Genomic DNA, 12,998 nt, shown 5'->3' with positions numbered 1-12,998 from the left:
TCTCCGTCAATACTACATACAGCGAGCATGGAATCATTTAAGGTGCTTTGCAGACTATGTAGGTAAAAGCAGATATACCAGTTACACGGACCAATCTCACCTGTTTCAGATGCGTGCGGGTTTTCAGTCGCAGCCGCCATTGGGTGGTGGCTTCCAGCGGTCGCTAGGTAACGAAATGACACTAATTAGCCGTTAGCATCAACACGGACTACACTCTCTCTTGTACCCTGGAAGCTTCTAAATACTCCACGCGTTGTGCTCCGCTTCTTTGCATATCGCTTTTATCGAGGTATTCGCGAAGCCCGCGGCAATTATCGTTATAAAATGGGAAGGCGCTACGTACACTAACAGAGTTTGTCTGCTTAAACACACGGTTCAGACTATCTCCCCGTGGCGCGTGGGTCGATTCTAATCCTTTTAATTAATGCCGCTAAGTTGATTATGTAAATGAATCTTCAACGATTACCAGATTACCATAAACTATATTAGTATCGGATCGGCGTTGTCAAGTTAATGGGGCCCCGCTTGGTAGGCAGAAGGCGTGAACTTACAGCGGGCGCGGCGTGGCCCTACACTGCCCTGCGTCCAGGACGTTAGCCCTTCTCTGCTCTCTGCCTGCGACCTTGGACTCATTTAACGATCCAGCAGCTCTCCGTGCGCGGCATTCCGTTCAGGAAGCGACGCCGCTATAAGAGGTACCCTAATGAGCTACACACTTCCCGGTAATACCAGACTACATTGCCTAATCCGGTCATTTGGGCCGGTATACGATTACAGAATTACGGCCTGACTGCCAAATAGCAGGCAAGAGTGCGGGGCTTAATAAGGGGCAGGGAAGTGTGCTGTCAACGACAACTGTTTTGTGAGTATAATGCGAGGAAGTAAATACATCAATATAAAGATTAATGTAACATTAGAGTACACCCACTGATGATGTCTTGTTAATAAAAGTGAAACGCGTCTGAGTGATTAAATACGTTGCAGCATGTGAAGTGAAAGGCGTCTTAACTGACAAAAATTTATGCAGTTGCTGCGAAAGATGGCCACTCCGAGAAACTCGATAAATGCTCGTATTACTTTCTGAATATAATGTACTCATCATCACTTATCAACCGTTGGGTATAAGGCATTATTACATACGCAGGTAGATGTTGGTTAATCTGTGCAATTCATCAGTTACCGTATGGCGAAATGTATGATTAATGCCTCCTCCTAGAATGTAATTGTCTCGGAGAGCGAGAAAAATTAAGCGATTTATTGCTTCAAAGGATACCTGTGGAAACGTCTGAAGCACAGCTTTGTATGGTAGTGAGACATGGGCTTGCTAAAGTAGAATGTTGAAAATGAATGGCAGCGCGGAGTGGTCGCGCTGTTAGAGGGACCATGTCACGGATTGCGCAGCCACTCCCACCGGAGGTTCGAGTTCTCCCTCGGGCGAGGGTGTGTGTCTTGTCCTTAGCGTAAATTAGTTTAAGTAGTGTGTAAGTCTAGGCACCGATGACCGCTGCAGTTTGCTCCCTTAGGAAATCACACGCATTTGAACACACATTGTTTTCAAAATTAATGGACTGATAAGGTAAGGAGAAGAATCGGCGAGGAAAAGAACATATGGAAAACACTGACAAGAAGAAGAGACTCGGTGAGAGGACCTATGTTAAAGCATCTGAGAATAACTTGCCCGCATCTCGTGGCCGTGCGGTAGCGTTCTCGCTTCCCCCGCCCGGGTTCCCGGGTTCGATTCCCGGCGGGGTCAGGGATTTTCTCTGCCTCGTGATGGCTGGGTGTTGTGTGCTGTCCTTAGGTTAGTTAGGTTTAAGTAGTTCTAAGTTCTAGGGGACTGATGACCATAGCTGTTAAGTCCCATAGTGCTCAGAGCCATTTGAACCATTTTAGAATAACTTCCACAGGCCTAGAGACAGTTGTGGCCAGTAAAAACTGTAGTAGAAGGCAAAGAGTGGAATTCCAACAAATACTTGAGGATGTACATTGCAGTTCCTACTCTGAGATTAAAAGGTTGGCACAGGAGAGGAATTCGTGACAGGCGGCATCGGGCCAGTCAGAAGACAGATGACTCAGAAAAGGAAATGTCCATTAGCGGAACCGAATCAATTCATAACATAGTATTAATAACGATGGTCAATTTTGGTTGACCAACCTCCCCTGGATCGAATCCGCCTCGCGGTCTGACAACGACCGTTGGTGAGTCATCCAGACTGGATATGGTTTTCAAATGGTTTCCGAGATTCGTGTGAGTACCGCGCTGGCACGCACGTCCTGCCTCAGATACACGCAACTCCAACACGTAAGACGTTCTCACACTTTACATGGGATTTACAGATGGCGTACACAAATTGCGTCCCGGGAACTCTGCTGGCGAAAGCGAAGGCATCCGTCACTAACACTACTAAAAAACATATGACAACCCTGACACCGTAGGAAAACGGGAAAAGGAAAGGAAGGAAGGAAGAAGAAGAAGAAGAAGAAGAAGAAGAAGAAGAGCTTCGCTTGGCCCGCGAGACACGACTGATCTTGTCGCTGCTGTAAAACGAATGAGCTGACTGTTCTGAAGCACCCGAGATTCGACCACTGCCGATACCAGTCAACACATCGCCTCCCGCTGGTTGCTACAACTGCCACCGACAACCTCCACCAAGGGAAAGCTCAGTGAGTCAACTTTAACACCACATTTCAGTTTGCCACGTAAATAACGTAATTAATTGGTAGCAAACAGATGCCACAAGTCCCATCTCTGTTGCCGCGCGTCATTTCCATCGAGCTAATGGCCACACACTCTGGTATGAGGCACGTTGCCCACACACTGCTATGAGAGCCGTTCCTGTGAAGCACGTACACACTGGCTGAACCGAACACTCGCCAAGAAAACCGGAAAAGCAACCAAGTAGAAATTCACTCCTGGGTATAGGAATGCGCTTTCAAATATTCTTGTTGCCTTTTTGAATTTGAAAATAGCTTTGTTGATCGATAATTGCCTACTTCCTATACGTTAAACTGTTAAACCCTTTTAATCACTACTTCCACACCGTACTTCTTTTCACTCTGTAGCAGCGCCCGGCGCACACTTCGCTGCTTAAGCCGTCGGCACACGGACCGTGCCGTCGAGCGTGGACGTTGAGCGTGCCGAGTTCAGGGTGCAGCTGAACGCTCAGGAACGACGCGACTTGTGCACACGGTACGTGGGCCACAATGTGGCATATGCGATGGCAACGCATTCCAGCGGCAGTCGAGGGATGTTTCTAGTTCGTAAACCATATTGTTTATTCAACGGGCGCGCGTAAAATTCCCAAGTTAGTTCTATTAAAACGCACATTTCCTCCATCGTCCACGAAAAGGAAAGTACCATGCCCAATCAATAAGGACACAGGCTTATAAAAGTTCCATTACAAACAGTGCGGCACAAATTTGGAATACTTCTCCGCATAAGATAAACATTATTTCATCATTCCCGTATTTTAGTAAAACCCCAAGGTCAATCTTACTTGATCAGTGTTCCTACCCAATAGCAGAATCTTTGCAACACGTGAATTACGAAGCGTAAAAGAAAAAAGAACAAAATATCTTTATAGAAGTAGCGCAAGCTGTCCTGTAGATTAAGCCAATCGAACAAAGTTACCCCTCAAAAAAAAGGTGAACTTTTATTTAAATAACATCAAATATTATAGTAAATACTTATATTAAACTAATAATAAAGTGTCAGAACCCAATAAAAACGCGAATGTTAGGAAAAAAGAAATTGGACGTTCCAAGACGCGAACCACCGCCACAACAAACGACACTTTAGTGACGGTAGTCATTACGCTGCATCAATAACACACACTGAGCATCTTATCATAGTACCTTGTATCTTAGGTCCTGCAGAAACCTTAATCGTAGATATGTTATTGATTGATATGTAATTATAAGAAATTGTACCAAGAACAATGCGTTTTGAGTGGATCTTCAGTGTGTCGCTGGCTTCAAATCGCCTACTCTCATAATACGCAAGTTACAATAATTCTTTTGCCGCAAATATGATGTTTGTCATTATTTTATTGGAACGAATCACACAGTTAACAACGGGTTTTCCAGTGATTCTCAATTTGCTGGTGCTCAGAAACGGCATATGTACATATAGGCTTGAAATGAATGCCAATATGGCGCCTCATAACTCTCTACTGAAGGGAGACGACGTGCGTGTGACGTAGGTGGCGTTATGCCGTCTCGTTGGTCAACGCTCAGATGCACGCTCAGGATATCTGACATGCCAGATATTGCTCCCGAACGTGCTATTCCACGCTATGACGTCAGAAACTCGGAACGCTCAACGTTCGGATGCACGGTCCGTGTGCCGACGGCTTTAGGTTGTGGCTAAGCCACGTCTAAAAAATGGTTCAAATGGCTCTGAGCACTATGGGACTCAACATCTTAGGTCATAAGTCCCCTAGAACTTAGAACTACTTAAACCTAACTAACCTAAGGACATCACACACACACCCATGCCCGAGGCAGGATTCGAACCTGCGACCGTAGCAGTCCCGCGGTTCCGGACTGCAGCGCCAGAACCGCTAGACCACCGCGGCCGGCAGCCACGTCTCCCCACCCTATCTTCCCCTAGTGCTAGTCCCACAAGTTACGAAGGAGAACTTCTGTGGAGTTTGGAACGTAGCAGATGAGGCAGCTCCTGAGTCGTGCTTGGATAGCCCAGTCGGTAGAGCGCTTGCTCGAGAAAGGCAGAGGTTCCTCGTTTGAGTCCCGGTACGCCACACAGTTTTAATCTTCCAGGAAGTTTCACGATGGATACTGGCCCAATTGGTGGAGGCTGTCGGTCTAGAAGTGTCAGAACGTTGTTTTAATCTTCAGGCCTTTCAGACAATGTTCAGTTGCTACTCCCACCAGTAGCTCTACTCACCATAATGCTGTTTCCCACCAGGATTTCTCGAAAGTCTGTTTCCAACAGGTGCTGAGGTAAAGGCACTAGTCCTCTGGGCACAAAACAATTTCGACGGGTTTTGGAAAGATCAGTTCTACGCTGGACAGAGTCCCCTACTACCGGATGGATGCCTGATCCTAGCGTCCGGAACAGCCGAGACGACGAGCCCACGGTGGGGTCAAGAAAGGTGTGTCAAACAGTTGACCCAGTGGACTGGAAGCTGGGACAGTGGCTGCTGACAGACGAGCGTAGTGCAGTGCCCCGTCAGCTGGTCGGCTGCTCGCCATGCACGGCACGGCCGCCCTCCCTTCCCTTCCCTTCCCTTCCCTTCCCTTCCCAGGGCGAGACTCGGCCGGGCACCTACCTGCTCGCTGGCCCAGTTCGGCCGTCATCGACCCGCCTGCCTGCCCTCTGCTCTTCCAGCCTGCTCTGTCTCTGCACGCCGCCTCTCCGCTACCTGCTGTACGTACCTGCCACTGGCGCACGCTCCGCATCACCATCAGTCCACTCCTTCTTATCGTGTCCCGAAGATAATAGAAAATGCTAAGTGGAGCTAGAGACGCCGAGGCTGGCCGCTTTGACCGAGCGGTTCTAGGCGCTTCAGTCCGGAACCTCGCAGGTTCGAATCCTGACGACTTCAGATGTTAAGTCCTATAGTGTTCAGAGCCATTTGAACCATTGAACGAGACGCCGAAATGCAGTAGTAGTGAAAACCCCGTCCAAATAGTCCTCGGAAGGCCCAACATTACCTATCGACGGCCGTGTCATCCTCAGACGACATGCGTCATTGAGCGGATATGGAGGGGCACGTGGTCAGCGCGCCGCTTTACTGACCGTTGTCAGTTTTCGTGACGGGAATCGCTACTCCTCAGTCAAGTAGCTCCTCAATTGCCTAACAAGGGCTGACGGAACCCTGCTCGCCAACAGCGCTCAACAGACCCGGATGGTCACCCATCCAACTGTTAGCCAAGCCCAACAGCGCTTAACTTCGGCGATCTGGTGGAAACCGGTGTTACCAGTACGGCAAGGCCGTTCGTAGTAATAGTGAGCCGGCCGCAGTGGCCGAGCGGTTCTAGGCGATTCTGTCCGAATCCGCGCGACTGCTACGATCGCAGGTTCGAATCCTGCCTCGGGCATGAATGTGTGTGATGTCCTTAGGTTTAAGTACTGCTAACTTCTAGGGGAATGATGACCTCAGATGTTAAGTCCCAAGGAGCTCAGATCCATTTGAACCATTTGCATTTGAGTAATAGTGAAAGGCGTACGTTAATGCAAGGTGCCTGTCACTGCTTTCTTTACACGAAAACACCTTGGTAGATCGCGAGATGAAACTACTACCTAAGGCAAATTTAATTTCAGTCATCCTAATAGATGCTTTTAGAAATCCTGTAACTGCGTGTGTGTGAAATCTTGTGGGACTTAACTGCTGAGGTCATCAGTCCTTAAGCTTACACAATACTTAACCTAAATTATCCTAAGGACAAACACATACACGCATGCCCGAGGAAGGACTCGAACCTCCGCCGGGACCAGCCGCACAGTCCATGACTGTAGCGCCTGAGACCGCTCGGCTAATCCCGCGCGACACCCTGTAGTTGTATCATTAAAGATTTAATAATAAAACAGTGCACCCGTTACATTTTTTCTCAAGCACAGTACTGTGCGTTTCAGGAATTTATTCCCTTCATTAGGTCTACATTGGTATTTTGCTATTTTGAGTGACGTCTGTGTGCGTGTTAATCATGCCTTTCTTGCTCAGCAGTCGTCTTTTTCTGTTTTCGCTGCAATTTGAAATCGGAAAATATAAATCTTTTATTTTTTTTCATGTTGCACTTGCGTTACATTTGCTAGTGAGAATAAATTCTTGAAATGCGACGTGCTTTGAAAAAAAAAGTAACTGATATGGCGTTTTATAATTAAATCTTAGAAAGCAGTTTTCGCTAAATGAAGAAACCAAAACACTTCTTGAACCAATAACATCTTAATTACGGTCCGGCCGGAGTGGCCGAGCGGTTCTAAGCGCTAGTCTGGAACCGCGCGACCGTTACGGTCGCAGGTTCGAATTCTGCCTCGGGCATGGATGTGTGTGATGTCCTTAGGTTAGTTAGGTTAACGTAGTCCTAGCGGACTGATAACCTCAGCAGTTAAGTCCCATAGTACTCAGATCCATTTTTTTTTCTTACTTACGGACTTGCAGCACGCTCAAGGTAAAAAATAGGACCGAAATTTGTTTTATAATTGAAATAAATGGTTGTAGTTCAGTCATAAATTGCATTGAGAAGTATCTTCCTTTTTTCTTTCTTGATAGTGACTAGTTTCGTCGGTGTTCACTTTCAGATCATCCGCATCGTAAATGAAACAAATACAGGCGAGAGTCTGTGTACAAAAACTGCCTCTGTAGCGATGATCAAAGCGTCATTATGGCCGACTCATCAACAGTAAACAGATGATAGGACAGAGTCATTTCAATATTTTATTGTTTGCGATCCGTTTCGGTACAGTTTAATTCTATCTTCTGACATAAAAGAAAACGTAAAAGAACTAGGGTTGTCTTCCACCCCGTGCTGTCTGGCGAACAAACGTTCCCCTGGGGACTGCATGGTACCGCCAGCAGCCACCGCCTTCCTCGCCTGCCCGCGTTAACTGCAGCATGTGGGGTCACTAGTTGGACACAGCAGCTGGCGGGACATCTAAGGAAAAGGCAGTATCCAGTGGTCAACCAGACTCAAATTTATAAGTCAGAACGTTCAGCGACTTCTCCTTGTTTACGTTTTCTCAGAGTAATAGACACCGTACAGCAACACTGCTCCATCCACTGCAATAATAACGACAGTGGCAGGGCAAGAATGCCAGTGTTGCCAATAAACGCGTACGTTTGTTTGTGTAATACAAAATTATCCAGTATTGTGACGTGTATGTGAAGACTGTGATGTTATTCCACTTATATGGTTTTACCTTTCCTAAATCCAGACTAGTCGTCATCTAACAGATCCTCGATTTCATTTTCTATTCTTCTGTATGTCATTCCTTTCAGCAACTTAGATGCAAGAGCTCTCAAGATGGTTGTACGATAGTTCTCGCATGTCACGTTTGCCAGATATACAAGGTTAGTCAAAATTATGTTAACTCTGTAATTGACGTAACACATAGACGGCAGAAATAGTTTACTAAAACGTACTGAACATATATTATTCGTATGTGGTATTTTTAACTGTTGCACAGCTGATCATTCAAAAATGGCTCTGAGCACTATGGGACTCAACTGCTGAGGTCATTAGTCCCCTAGAACTTAGAACTAGTTAAACCTAACTAACCTAAGGACATCACAAACATCCATGCCCGAGGCAGGATTCGAACCTGCGACCGTAGCGGTCTTGCGGTTCCAGACTCCAGCGCCTTTAACCGCACGGCCACTTCGGCCGGCCAGCTGATCATTGTAACGTCTTCAATCACTTTTGTCTTCAGTCTCTTCTGTTTTTAGTCGATACAATGGCTGAACGACTGACACTGGAGCAAAGAAGATTTGCAGCAAGCCTCATGGAAGTATGTAGTTCTCCGACTCTCGTCCGTAAAAAGTTTATACAGCGACTGGCGCGTGAGGCAGCAAGCTGTTCAGCCGTGTACCGAATCTACAAGAAGTTTGTGGATGCTGGATCGGTAACTAACTACTATCGAGGCAATGCAGGACGTCCAAGATCAGAAAAACATTGCTGTTGTAGAGGACGCTGTCTTGCAGATTCCTCCGAAATCAACCGTACGACGCAGTATGAAAGTACCACATTCAAGTCATCCAAGCATTAACATAGGTGCAGAAACGTAGGCAGGTGGAATGCTGTCAGATTTGAGCTGAAATGACGAATATCGGACAAGACATTCTGAACGTAGTGGCACTCAGCGATGAAGCCACTGTTCGCACAAGTGGGTTTGTTAACCGACATAACATGATGTTTTGGGCCACCGAAATCGCGCGAGTCATTCGGTAGCACGGACGTGACTCCCCCGAAGTGATTTGGTGCACTGTCGATGTATTGGACGTGATGGACCACTGTGCTGGCCTACTTAACAACATGTCATTTCTATTTATGGGACATTGTAAAAGAAAACTTTACAGGAGGAAAGTTCGCGACATGAATGACCTAAAGGAGCGTATAGGAGATTTGGTACCATGCGTTCCCAGAGAAATGTGTGTACAGCCTTTAAATGTTCAAAAATGGCTCTGACCACTATGGGACTTAACATCTGACGTCATCAGTCTCTTAGAACTTAGAACTACTTAAACCTAACTAACCTAAGGACATCACACACATCCATGCCCGAGGCAGGATTCGAACCTGCGACCGTAGCGTCGTGCAGTTCCAGACTGAAGCGCCTAGAACGTCTCGGCCACCTCGGCCGGCTCTTTAAATGTCGCTATTAATCGTTGCTTTTTATGTGTAAAACGTAATGACGAACAGGTTAGGTTCGCAGGTATTTAGCACTTGCGGCATATCACGTAACACATTCGATGTGTTTCGTTTACAGATGTATGTAAAGTTAATAAACTGTTCCTGCCCTTTGAGTGTTAACATAATTTTGACTGACACTGTACCTCAACATACATAGAGTCGTGTGGGAAGCTGCCAAGGGCCGAGAGAGCGATGATCGGCTTCCGCTGTTTCAGGTGGCACCTAGCTCACCAAATGGCTGGTGTGTTTGTTTTTACGCAGATAGCGTAATGCCCGCCCGCCCGGCCACATTAGCGGGTCAGCGAGTGGCGGCAGAGATACGGGAGCAGGCAGGCGCCCTCCGCCGGTATTTACGGCGCAGATTAGCCGGCCCGGCACGGTTGGGGTAGGTAGAGTATTGCTGCTGTAGCTGTGGGCAGGCGTGCCGCGGCCGGCGTCGGCGCAGGCGCAGCACCAGCCGGCGGCCGCCTCTTGAATATTTATAAGCCGCTGTCCGCCACTACGCCGGCGACTTCAGTCAAACCAGTGTGCGAGGCTGGCCCGTATACTGTGTAGCCATCTCCTACAGTGGTGGCTAGCTAACCTCGCACTTTCTACTGGAGCCTTACGACTGTTTAAATTTATACATGGCGGTCAGAAACAGTCTGAGAAGCTTGTAAGGATAAGCGTTAGGCTCCCGCGGCCATTGTCACAGTCAGTAAAATTTTTCTGTCTGTAAAAGCGCTGTCAGTGTGTACAACTTCCGACGTTTCGGTCACTATTGCAAGTGGCCTTCCTCGGGGTTGTTAAAACACCCTGAGGAAGGCCACTTGCAATAGTGGCCGAAACGCCAGAAGTTTTACTCACTTAGAATGCGCCCAAAGGCACAGAAGAATTTTATTGATTTGTAAAGGTTTTGGAGGGTAGGTTGTACGGAGAAATAATTGTTGAGAAAAAATTTCGATTAATTCGAATTAATTAAAATTTTGAATATTACTGTAAAATTAGTTTTCTGCTTTTGTAATGAATACTGACTGAAGCCAAGTATCTAAATTTCGATTGTTTTTTGGTTTTATAATTGTTTTTAATTGAGAGTTATATGTTCCATTGGACTCAAGGAGGAATAAATGGTTCCCTAAATCTATTCCTCCTCGAGTCTAGCGAGAATGATACGTCCCGTTTAAAATAATTTTTACCACGGATTAGGCTCTGTAAAAAGAAGAAAAGTAAGTACCATTCTTATATCAAACGAATTCCACGATAATACCCCAGTTACAGTTTTGTCAACAGCTCGCAACCTGAAAGATATACGATTCACCACAAGAAAAATAGAGATGATACAACCTCAGCTACATTCTGCCCTGCATCCATAGACGAGTACACAACTGTAGATTGGTTCGACCAGCGGAGAGGAAGATATGCTAATCGTGGTAGATCACTCACATGGTGATATCGTCTTTCTTATTTTCTTTTGGACGTTGCAATAATAAACAGTTTCATCACGTGGAACTGTAATAATGGAGGAAAATGTGACCAACATTTAAAAATTTGTGGTAAGATCTTATGGGACCAAACTGCTTAGGTCATCGGTCTCTAACCCTACACACTACTTAATCTAACTTACGCTGAGAACAACACAGACACCCATGCCCGAGGGAGGACTCGAACCTCCTTCGGGGGAAGCCATGCGAACCGTGGCAAGACGCCCAAGACCGCGCGGCGGGACCAACTTGTTTTTCACTTTGTTTTCGAACGCAGTTTTCAACTGAGAGAAATACAAAGATGGGGGAATGAAAGCATCCATCACAAAATACAAACCAGGTGTTTGTGGAGTTTTCCGCTTCGTATCAAATCAAGGGATACAAAATAAGATTACGGCACCGAATAACACATGTATATTTAAAAATTTAGACAGGAATGTGAACAAAATCATCAAAAGAAGTTCTCTACCACAATGGCCATGTACACACACTGGCGATCAGGCGAACCATTAAACGAGTTTAAAAGTGTTTTAACGAGAAATATGCGCTTAAATCTGTATGTTTGAAGCAAACGGCGTAAAAAAAGACAATAAGCACGTTTACTGAGCTTATCTTTTATTGAAAGGGAAAAAATTACATAAAACCGCCAAAACACAAGGCATACACCTGAAACAGTTAAGAGGAATCTCGCTCATTAAGTGCCAGAGAATGAGTTTACTGGCTCCCAACACTTTAGATACATTGGACGGTCGATCGCAGCACCACACAGACGTGGGACATTCACATCCCTGTGAACTCAGGCAATTAAATGTATTGTCACGAAATGGTTAAATGGTAATGATCTTTTGAACAAATGGTAACTCACGGACTCACATGTTTGTAAATTACTACATTTTAGCCCGTGCAAATGCTTGAATTTGCGCTCGCAATGACCTACTCGAGGTTAATTAAATAGAAAACTGCGCAATTTATCGAATTTTTTCTTAACAGTTTTTTCTCAGTACAACCTACCCTGCAACACACAAGCTTTTCAGACAGTTTCTGACTATCCTGTATAAAGAACTCAGTTCTACTGCCGACCTAGAAAAAAATTGCCGTTCCATTACAAACATAAAAAAAGGCCACCATATCAGACACACTGTGAACAAGACGACAAACATGGACCTTCTCGAACAATTAGCGATTTTCACGTAAGGGTGACCACGAATCACCCCACATCTTCAATTAACAAACTGGTGTAGCAAATAACCTTAACCCTGCAAAACTGAGGACTAAGTGAAACCACCAAGGTGCTGAGCACCAGAGGACCTAAACACAGCCCGCACCATTATGCAGCCGCCACCACCCTGCACAGTGCCTTGTTGACAACTTGAGTCCACGGCTTCATGGAGTCTACGCCACACTTGTGCCCTACCACGTGCTCTAACCAAATGTAATAGGGACTCATTTGACCGGGCCACGGTTCTCCAGTAGTCCAGGGTCACGACCCCAGGAGAGGCGCTGCAGGCGATGTCGTGCTGTCAGCAGAGGCTCCCGCGTCGGTCGTCTGCTGCCACAGCCGCCCTGTCCTAAAGTATGTCCCACACTGGTTTCTGCCACTATTTCTCGCAGTGTGGCTTGTCTGTCAGCAATGACAACTCTACGCAAACGCCGCTGCTCTCGGTCGTTGTCCGTGGTGAGAGGTGATGCCTGAAATTTGGTATTCTCCGTACACTCTCGACTGTGTGGATCTCGGAACGTTGAATTCGCTAACGTTTTTCCGAAATTGAATGTATCATGCGTCTAGCTCCAACTACCATTCCGCGTTTAGTCTGTTAATTCCCTCCGTGCAGCCACCTTTTCTCATAAATCACTTGAGAACAAATGACAGCTCGACCAAAGCACTTCCCTTTTGTACCCTGCGATACTGCCGCCATCTGTATGTGTGGATATCGCTGTCCCATGTCTTTTGTCAACTCTGTGTACAACGGTAAGGAAAAGCTATGCTGACAAACGCTGAACTGCATTTCTAACTCTGAGTTGTAGATATCGCATCCTTTCACTGCGGCGTCTCCACGCTGTCTGCTGTCTGTAGAAACCGGACCGGCTGTTCCAAGTGCTCGGTTAGCTAGTTCGCGACAGCTCGCTACTGACACTCGGCACGGGGATCTCAGTATTTACAAAACA

At 46.3% G+C, this 12,998-nt stretch overlaps 1 protein-coding gene across 1 annotated transcript in view; it reads right to left on the bottom strand.

Annotated features, from left to right (window-relative positions):
* The window catches only part of LOC126240398 (class E basic helix-loop-helix protein 22-like), a 1,429,918-nt gene that overhangs the window by 379,936 nt on the left and 1,036,984 nt on the right, over nucleotides 1-12,998 (bottom strand). The window lies entirely within an intron of this gene.

Source organism: Schistocerca nitens, chromosome 1 (assembly GCF_023898315.1).
Source record: "Schistocerca nitens isolate TAMUIC-IGC-003100 chromosome 1, iqSchNite1.1, whole genome shotgun sequence".
Classification (NCBI taxonomy): Eukaryota; Metazoa; Arthropoda; class Insecta; order Orthoptera; family Acrididae; genus Schistocerca; species Schistocerca nitens.
Note: the sequence above shows the minus strand (reverse complement) of the source record. Positions and strands in the feature narration are given on the sequence as shown.